A 10257-nucleotide genomic window follows, 5' to 3' on the forward strand; every position below is an offset into this window, starting at 1 on the left:
AAAGTCATGGAATGTTTTGCATGAGTGGTGTTTAGACTTTAGGAACTGGAGCAGGAGAACTTCTGGGGAAGTGATTAACACGGTGAGAGGTAATTACATGCATTATTGGTTGGCTGGGATATGTTAATGTTTATTGCGTATCATGCTGAGTTAATTAGAGACATGGTTTGCCAATACGCTAATTGGAAATTTAAATACTTTGCCTTGTTGAGCATATACAAGTACAAAGGATCTACAAGTTCCAGACACATTCATTCTATTTTCTGTGTTTTATTAATTTTTTTTATACTTTGATTGTTAACCTGATTTACTTATGTGCATAAAAAGGCCCCCTGCACCTGAACATGTTTGGTCCTTGAAAAGTAAAATGAACGGGTCCCTTGCATTAAATTTCTGTATGACACGTGAACTTCTGTACACTGAAAATATGACCAGTACACAAGTCCTATTCTACATATTGCAGGGGGGCTAAGACCCAGTAACCTCACTTATTTAGAGTTTAGTCATTGAGAATATACCAATTTATTAAATAATATTGTAAACATCAATATTCAAAAATTACATTAATTTATAACAATAACTATAATAACAACTAAAATAATAAATAATTTTTTTATTATATTTTTGACTACAGTATACATGTTTACTTGCATCCCAGCTCTCTTTTTTTTTTTAATTTAAAACAAAAATGTTGTTGTTAGGTCTGTGCCACCTCTGTGGACAGAAAGCTGAGCTGCTTCTAATTGCTGTAGGCTTAATAGACTTAGACAAAGACCATGCATCTAGTGTATATAGTATCCACTAAGAGCGACCATTAACATCCATAAAATCAATTTGCAATGCAGAATAACTCGCATAGAGAAGCAACTCATTTAAGTTGTATTTCTCCTTTAAATGTTAGAATTTTCAGTCACACTAAAAGAATGTATGAGTATTAGGTCAATATCCATTTTATCATTTGGTAGAAAACAATGTTATTTTTAGTAAACATCTAATAATCCTTCTTAATATCCAGCCCTCGTCATCAATCCAAACCAGATGTTTCTGTATCTGGGAGTTCTTTAACTTCACCAAAAAGCATGCGGGTAAATCTGAGAAATAGAATCAAAATTGGTTCTATAACAAACTGTATCTGTAAAATTATCCCAAAACATGACCCACACAAACAGAATCTGAATAAACCTCACTGCACTAACCTTATGCAAGGTGTGATTTAATGGGTTTTATGGGATCTATAAGTTAAAATTTTAGTCAAATGTCTGTGATGTTCTGTTCATCCTGAGCAGTCCCTAGTGATGCTGAGAGGATCACCCTGTAGGTATGCCCTCCAGTCCATTCTGACATTGGTTTATTGGTGTAATAATCATATAATGCAATATTACATTATTATACAAAGATAGTAAATAACTGGGATCTGTGTTTCCACAACCCAGGCGAAGCGGAACTCTGATCGGACTGCTACATGCCACTGCTTTTTGGGATGTTCTGATAAAGCTAGGATTTTCAGTGACATAACTGGAAGAGGGCTAGGTAGATTCTTTCATTAGTATGTGCAGCTAGTTCGTATTATTTAGCTGACAGGTGTCCTTTAAAGAGGACCTGTCATCCCCCAAAAAGACCCCCACCAAATATGCCCCCATAATCCTCTCCCCAGCAGCTTTCTATTTATGTCATTTATTAAAAATGTATGTTGTGAAAGTTTGACCTTAGTGGTACTAATCACTTAAACAATATACTGCAATAAAATTGCATTGCAGTGGGATTTAAGATTAAAATCGTGTCGCAACCAATGCACTTACATACATCAGGAAGAAGATGCTGAACTCCGGCGGACGTCAGCGGGGAGCAACAGATGCAGAATATCGAGCGCACTCGCGGCACAGTGCATGGTCGTCGGACAGTGCACTTTCGGGAACTACGAGGGACCGGGTAAGTATATGTGCCCCTGTATGTAAGTAAGAAGCTAAGAGTTTGTCACATTTTAAACATTAGGATCTCAGTGACTTATCTTCTTTCCTACAGCTTCTTTAGCATTCATAATCACATTCATAACTTCTCAAGTAGCTCACATGGTATGATTAGATCACTGCTGTAACCTTCACTTGCACTTCATTCCATCACTGCTAGTTGTTTCCCGATTTGCCATATTCTTTGCATCTAGTCAGGGAGCATAAAATCTAAAATTTAGAGAATCTATTTATGAGAAAATTGGCCTAAATATGATGGAATCTGTGGAAGTCAAATGTACTAGTGAAAATACTGTCATTACCAACAAAAGGCTAAAATGAATGTGAGGAAATGGAAAGTCATGAACGTCAATGACAGTCTTTAGCTCTGTTTCTCAATTCCTTCTTTGTAGTCTTTGCTAAAATGTCATTTAGATCTTATCTTAGTTTTACTTCTTGTTCAGCTGAATTACTTTTATAAAGGTGAAATTTCATGGGAAGAAATCATCATAACTATAAGCTGAAACCAAATAAAAAGAACTGATTAATCTTTGCATACTTTTTATCAGAATTTTTGTACTTGTTACCCATAAAGGTTTGATTTTACAGTTGAATACAATTTTTCAGTACTATGCAGGGAAGAACATGTACTGCTGCCTGGTATTCATCCAAAAATGCATAGCTCTATGGGGTAAGGTACACAAAGGATTGCAGACCAGTCCACTGGTTACCTTAAATTAGTGACTTAAAGGTCATTTGAGGGGGTGACTGTGGTCTGGCAGGAACACTAACAAGTCACTTCCTTCTTGAGCCCCGATGTACCCAGGGCAATCCACGGCTCTCAATGCCTCTGGAGGTTTTACCCACTTCTGTCAACAGTCCCGTCAGGTGTCAGTGACGATCATTCCCAGTTTTGAGTACTGTAGGTGCTCCACTGGGTTGCAGACAGCTCTGGCTAACTTATTGGCCCAAGCCACAGCCTAAATTTGCTATCGTGGCCAGCAGTCCACCCTGTAAAGGGCTCAAGACAACACTGATTCCAACCCGCCAAACCAATTTGAGGTCTGGGAATGCTGCCACCATCCTCCCAAAGATGCAGCATTGATTACTCAATCCTTCAAACCAGTGGTTATCCGAAATCCTCAACAGTAAGAGGCCCCTTTGGGTACTGCAAGAATTTATAACCCCCTGGCAATTCCAGGAGACCCTCCACAAACTGCATTTCCTGCACAAGAGGTAGGACTCCTGGCTGCTGTGGTTCACTACACAGCCTGCTGCAACTCTGCACTGGTGACAGCTGTGACACATGTATTGGTCCCCACCTTTGGGACATGGAAACACCTACTTGACTGTACAGTTCAGGATCACCTGGGCAAAGTACTTGGTATACACCTGTCCTTCCTTGCAACTACCCATGCTTCCCTGCACGTGTGATGCTCCTATGACAAGAATGGACTGTTCCTGTTGCTGAAGCTTACCCCTCCTCCTATCCATGGCGCTGGACGTACGCATACTTTTCTGTGGATGTAGCGTTAGAGTAAGAGGAGAAGAGTCAGCCGCAGGAGCGCCCAAGCCTCATAATCATAATTTTATAATTGTTTTTTCTGCAAAACCACTCAATTCCGGGATTAAACAAGATATGTTTCTGCATCAGTGTAGCTACAGCATTCTCAAGGTATATTTGGTTCACAATGCATCAAAGTAAATGGTAGATTTCTTTTAAATGTTAGAGGTGTGTCGGTATTTATTCACAGAACTGTACACTTTCCCCTAATTGAAGCCATCACGGACCCTGATGGCTTCTTTGTTATTTTGTAATGGGGATCCTGTCCTCTAGCACAGAGGTCTCCAACCTTTTTTGCACCAGGGACCGGCTTTAAGCTAGACCAGTTTTCCATGGCCCGGTGGGGGTGGGGCGGGGCGGAGCTTAGTGCATACTTATTATATAATTATGACATTTATAATGAGAATGTGATTCAACTAACCATAGGTTCAGAATGAGTGGGAGCACCAGGCTTGTTTCCCTGAATCAGTGGGAGCACTGGGCTTGTTTTCCTATACCCTCCCACCCGCCCCACCCCGTCCTGCATAATGTTCTCTGCCGGGAGCTGCGAGCTGTCACGGCTATGGCAGAAAACATTATAAATCCACACAGAGCGAGCGGACCGGCTGATGAACTCCAACGGCCCGGTCCTGGTCCGCGGACCGGTGGTTGGGGACCTCTGCTCTAGCATACCCTCCTCCTCCCCCACAGCTCTCTGCACTTTTGTCCAAAATCTGGGGTTGGATAAAGTGTGTAGATGAAGTATGAGTGGTAGTTTTAGGTGGGGACAGTTCTCATGTATACAAAGCTATTTTGAACATGGCAAACACCGTTGACACTTATTTGGTAGATGATTCATGTATGGTCAAAACTATATCTCTCTCTTTGTGGCTGGGAAATCCAGATAAGCGGATCCAACTATAGGAGACTTTGACCCATGTTCCATTAAAGTTTTTCCAAAAGCATCTCAGGATAAGGCCCATATGATGGTGGGTCAGTTACCTGGATGCCAAGCATGAGTCAATCTAGTGTAACCAGAGTTTATCAAATTTCGACAAGGCTCCTTGGTGATAAATCCCCCTCTCTTTAATACCGTGAAATTGGGGTGCTGAGGTAAACCAAACAATATGGGTCACATATGCCACAAAATCTACATATAGCAAAAAGGATAATTAAAAACATATAAAAGTGCACACATTGCACATAACCCAAGGGACCAAAACCTGTGTTCAGATTTGAAACCTAACTTCCTCCTGTAAATGTCCAGCTGAGGATAATAAATCAGTGTATAGTAAATGTATAGTAGTATAGACATTATCAATAGTAAACATAGGAGGATACAAGAGAAAGGAGTATATAGATACCACAATATATTAAATAGTAATGACAACAGAAATATGTCGCTAATAGTAAATAAGAAGAACTCCCATTTCAGATGGTAACTAAATAATATCTAATTCCTGACAGATACATGGGTAAGAATAGCTAGAGTATAATGAGGGCAAAGAAACAAGATCCAATAGGAAGAAGCAATCTCCACACGTGGAGGGGGACCAAGACGAAGATTCCCTTCTCTATAAGTATTAGCTAGTTATGTTTGGTAATATATTCTGCCCTGGTGGGGCATTGGAACATACCGGATTCCGCCAATGTTGGGTAAATTAATTTGCAATCCATATATATGAAACAGGCCATTGCAATCTTTCAACCTCTGTGATTTCTAGGTCTGTCATATATCCTGGTTAAATCATTTTTTGTTTAAAGGGGTATTCCAGGAATTAGCATAATTCTTATACAAATGGGTACTCAAAATATAAGCTAATGTGTAATTACATACATACATACACTATGATGGAGAATTAAAATGCTACTGGCCCTTTAATCAGTCCGTTGATTTCCTCTGCGCGGTCCGTTGCAGAGCATACACAGGACAGAAGATGGCCGCTGGTCACATGTCCACATCACATGTCCTGCTCCTGCCTCGGCAGGTCATGTGATCACCACTATGTTTGGCTGTAGTCGGTTGGTTGCAGTGCATCCAGTATGGCCAGTGTTGTGGTGATGGCAGTTGCACATTATTACTATGGTAACAGAGCAAGAAAGTCTGTTATATCATCACTGGGAGCAGAGCATAAGAGGGAGGAGGAGTTACTGAGAACTAAAGGATCATGGAACTTGTAGTTTCCAGTGGCGGCCATCTTAATGATAACTCCACCTACTTTAGAGAGGCCATACATTTTGTAAATCAGAAAATCAAACTATTGAAGCTCCATTTTGTGACAAATGACATTGAGCATTGTTGTATTCATTTATTTATATCATCAGGGGTTTTTGTGTCAGACTTTCATATTCCCGGAAAACCCCTTTAAATATTTGGTTCATTTTTTAGTTTTTCTACTCACTACAAAACAAACGTACATGGTCATTGCAATATATTCCATCCTCCATCGCCTTCTTCTTTTACACAAGAACTGTGACTTTCAAAAAGTGGCATTTAAATATATGACGCCGATCATGTTCTGTACAAGTACTATTTCCTGAAGGTTGCTGATATTGCTAGCAGCAGGTGAGCGTGCCTGAAAATGGATCATGTTGAGATGCTGGCATTTCTAAAAACAAACTGGAGTCAATGTTCAGAAAAGTAGGTTTATAAATAGCACAAGAGAAAAACCAAATCCACTAACACAATTCACAAGAAAAGCTGAATCCTGTGTTTACAGATTTCCAAATAAATAACCGTGACATTAAAATAGTCCACAATTTATGATATGACAAATGTTATTTCTATGAACCTCATCCTGATAATTAGCTATAATTAATATGCACCTGTGCTGATTCTAGATATATCTTTATTCAGAGGAAAAGGAAAAGTTGAATCTACAAAAATAACAAATTCACAATATTCCACTATACCAGTGTACAAGTAGCCATGATCCACTGGGATAGACAAAGGGGAATGAGAACCCGTGATAGATATCAAGGCTGCAGCAGGCGAGTAGTGAAAGGCCAGAGGTGGTTGCCGTCCACCACTCGCTTGCTGCAGCCTTGATATATGTCACGGGCTCTCATTCCCCTTTGCCTTTCCCAGTTGATCATGGCTACTTGTATACTGGTATAGTTCATGTCACCCATATGTGGGTTTACTGACTGTGTTTACATAGGCAGGGTGCAGGGGAGTTCCTCTGGGACTCTGCTTTGTACTTTCAGGTGCCCAGTTGTGATGTAATATTTTATTACGTCTTTTTAAAGGAAACCTACCACTTGTAGTGGCAGGTTTCCGATGGAAATACCGGGCACCAGCTCAGGGTGAGCTGGTGCCGGAGCTTATTTTAGTTAGTGTTTTAAACCGCGGTATCGCGGTTTAAAACACTTTTTAAACGTTATAGCCGGCGCAGGCAGGTACGCGCTCGGCGCTTACCGTGCACGCGGCTCTCATTCACTTCCTATGTAGCCGCGTGCACGGTAAGCGCCGAGCGCGTACCTGCCTGCGCCGGCTATAAAGTTTAAAAAGTGTTTTAAACCGCGATACCGCGGTTTAAAACACTAACTAAAATAAGCTCCAGCACCAGCTCACCCTGAGCTGGTGCCCGGTATTGCCATCGGAAACCTGCCACTACAAGTGGTAGGTTTCCTTTAAGTGTTTTTACACATGGTGTGTGCATTTTTGATACAATACAAATTTCTTCTGATTTATTCTTGGTCGTTTGATGCATCTCTTTGTTCTTCATGTGATTATGGGTATGTCTATTGATGCATGACTGCTTAACAGGTGCGGTGCCCACCTCCCCCTTTTTTTTGTTTAAATCCCCAATAATCCAATGTCTGACTGTTGTATTGTCACCATACAAATAAGGAGGGCCGGCGTCAGCACTGGGCATACCTGGGCAAGTGACGGGGCCCAGAGCTGCTGGGGGGGGGGGGGCTCACATAAGGCTGTACAAAACAATTACATGAGGGTGAGGGGGGCTGTATCTAATGAATCCATAGGGTGTGAGGTGGACTTTTATAAAATAATAATGAGGGGGCTGTTTGGTATGAAAAACTAGGGAATATTTTAGGGAACAGGAAACTGTTTTATTTTCTGAATTTGTGAGCCCACGTGAGCAAAGGGGCCTACCAAAACCTGGAGCTGACCCTGCCAATAAGGTCATCCTGCACTCAATGGACAGTAAGCTCTGTTTCTAAAGCCACATTCAGATGCCTGTGTGTTATGTGTTACAATGGCTCCCATTCCTATTGTTTCATCTGACATTGAAATGCCTTATTTTATTTGTACAAGTACCACAAGATCTGCAGAATATGATGGTGCTACTGTATATAAATACAGGTTTATTACTCTTTATATGTTTCTGTATTACACCTGCAAATCCTGTTCAATCAGGAATTTCAGCCAAAACTCGGACCATGTAAAAAGAAAATATCACGAATGCCTGTATGTGGAGAAATAAAGAAAACCTCTATAATCACAAACTTCAATGTAGAAACCACTTTGTCTGCCTTAAAGGGGTTGGCCACTTTACCTCATGTTTTTATAATGTTTATGGGGCAAGGATATTAGGTAATTTGGACAGATGGATCGTGTGATTCTTAATGTCCCTTCCTGGACCTTATTATAGAGTTTAGGAATACAAACTTAAGATCCTGGAAGGTAGATTGCTCATGGTCAGTTAAAGGTCACATGACCATCCATCTACAGCCATTTTATGGACAGGAATGTCTGATTTTACTGTACATTGTTGTGTTGTAGAACATTTACTAGATCTAAATAGGTGAATTACCTTTAATCCTGCCCTTGTACACAAATATTAAACTAAACATGGCCAACGTTTAAATTTAACTATGTAAAATAATCTGTTGATCTCCAGCACACATACAAAATGCAACCTCTGTGTATAATGTAGGAGTTGAAACTTGGGCAATGCTTCCATTTGCAAGTATGTGGAAGGTAGAGGACACCCCTATTGTTTCTGATTTAAAGAAAGACAGCTCAAGGACTTAAAAGGGTATTCCCATTTAGGAAATAAATGTTATTGTTTGTGGGATGAAAAGTTATCCAGTTTTCCAATATACTTTCTGAGTCAATTCGTCATGGTTTTCTAGATCTCTGCTTGCTGTCATTCTATAGGAAGTTTAATTTTTTATTTCCAGTGGATATAAATCTGCCCATGGTCACACAGGTGTGGCGGCTCGTTATATCACACATCTCTGATTACTCTGTGACACTAATGAGCCGTGCACCTGTGTGACCATGGTCAGATTTCTGTCCACTGGAAATAAAAATAGAAGCTTCCTATTGAAGGACAGCAAGAAGAGATCTAGAAAACTGTGAGGAATTAATACAGAAAGTATATTGAAATATTGTATCATTTTTCATCATACAAACAATTAGATTAATTTGCCGAAATGGGGATACCCCTTTAAGTAGAATAACCCCATACCTAAGAAACATGCCTTGTTTGGATGCCATAGATAGGGCTCCCTTTACTTGTGTGCTTCTTGATTTTGCAAAGAATGGAGCCCAGATTGACAGTTTTAGTGTATATAAAGTATTTCAAAGTTTTTCTTTAATTTTGTAGGTTGCAATGTAATGTAACTACTGGACTTTTAAGGATCGGTGGTGCAAAAGCATGTCCACTATTCCATTTACTTCTATGATACGGCAGTCCCATAGTTGAGCATTGAGTGGTGGACGTGCATATCTATCACTTTTCTCTTCACCTGGAGCAATTGCAGGCGTCTGTCCTTGTAACCATGTGGGCTCCAAGCTGACCAGACATCATTCTATTATCTTGGTAGTAGGGAATAAGTGTAATTTGTGGGATAATGCTGAATTCACACAAACGTACGGGGGACCTATGTACGGCCACAGGCTTGCGGCCGTACACAGGTCCCCCATAGACAGCAATGGCCGCATTGAGTGATATGGTGCCACACATACTGCTCAGTACATGGGACATGTCCTATCTTTCCCTGTGTGCACAGCCATATGTCGTGCATCTCTATGGAGAGGGGAGGTTCACCCCTCCCCCTCTCCAGCGCGCCAGGCGGACATACGTTTGTGTAAATTTACATTTTTGCTTTCACTTCTACACTTACCTGATTCTTTGAATAATGGCTTTCTGTATATAACATCTATGTTAACATTTTGCCAAAATTTACACAGAACCAATGTAGATGGTTTGTCACACTTAACAAACCATTTTGTAAAGTAGAACCCAGGATTAACTGGGGAGGAGGGGGTGAGAATGTAAGTGTGTATAAGTGTCTACAAACTTGAACGCAACTTTGAAGTCCATCTTAGTAGCAATATGTATGAGGTCCCAATCCTATCACTGTACCACCCAATCTTATTGTAACTCCATAATACTTAATTATAGTATGCGGTTGCTTTTTGTGTGTAGAGCAGGGAAATCCATATTTATGCAGGGAATTAGCTGATCATACAGTCTTCTGCACTGCAAACATTACTAAGAGGATCCCCACAGACCATTCATAGGATGCTCCCTTCTGTATCTTATGCTATAAATATGCGTTAAATGACTTGTCGGTTATTGAATTTCCATTACCATTTACTGTGGATTTATTTTTTTTTAATAATTTCTAACATGGTCTGTGAATATATGATATGTGACTATCTTTCTATTAATAACTGCCCAGATATTCCATTATTACAAAAGAATCGGAGACTACAACAAAGGACAGGAATAAAACACAATCTTACTTCCACTTATTGCAACTTCGAATGTCACCTATGACAAGAGAAAAGAA

General features: G+C 40.2%; 1 long non-coding RNA gene across 3 annotated transcripts; it reads right to left on the minus strand.

The window, feature by feature from the left end:
• Positions 1–632: 632 nt before the first annotated feature.
• Positions 633–6099, minus strand: LOC140120461 (uncharacterized). 3 transcript variants are annotated; one of them, XR_011853808.1, is made up of 3 exons: positions 5908–6099; positions 1800–1945; positions 633–1091 (listed from the first exon to the last, which is right to left on the minus strand). It is a non-coding gene; the product is annotated as an uncharacterized lncRNA (long non-coding RNA). The 3 variants fall into 3 exon arrangements; XR_011853806.1 differs by lacking the exon at positions 5908–6099 and adding an exon at positions 5335–5746; XR_011853807.1 differs by lacking the exon at positions 5908–6099 and adding an exon at positions 2070–2151.
• Positions 6100–10257: the final 4158 nt, after the last annotated feature.

The sequence above is a fragment of the Engystomops pustulosus genome, chromosome 3, assembly GCF_040894005.1.
Source record: "Engystomops pustulosus chromosome 3, aEngPut4.maternal, whole genome shotgun sequence".
NCBI classification, from domain to species: Eukaryota; Metazoa; Chordata; class Amphibia; order Anura; family Leptodactylidae; genus Engystomops; species Engystomops pustulosus.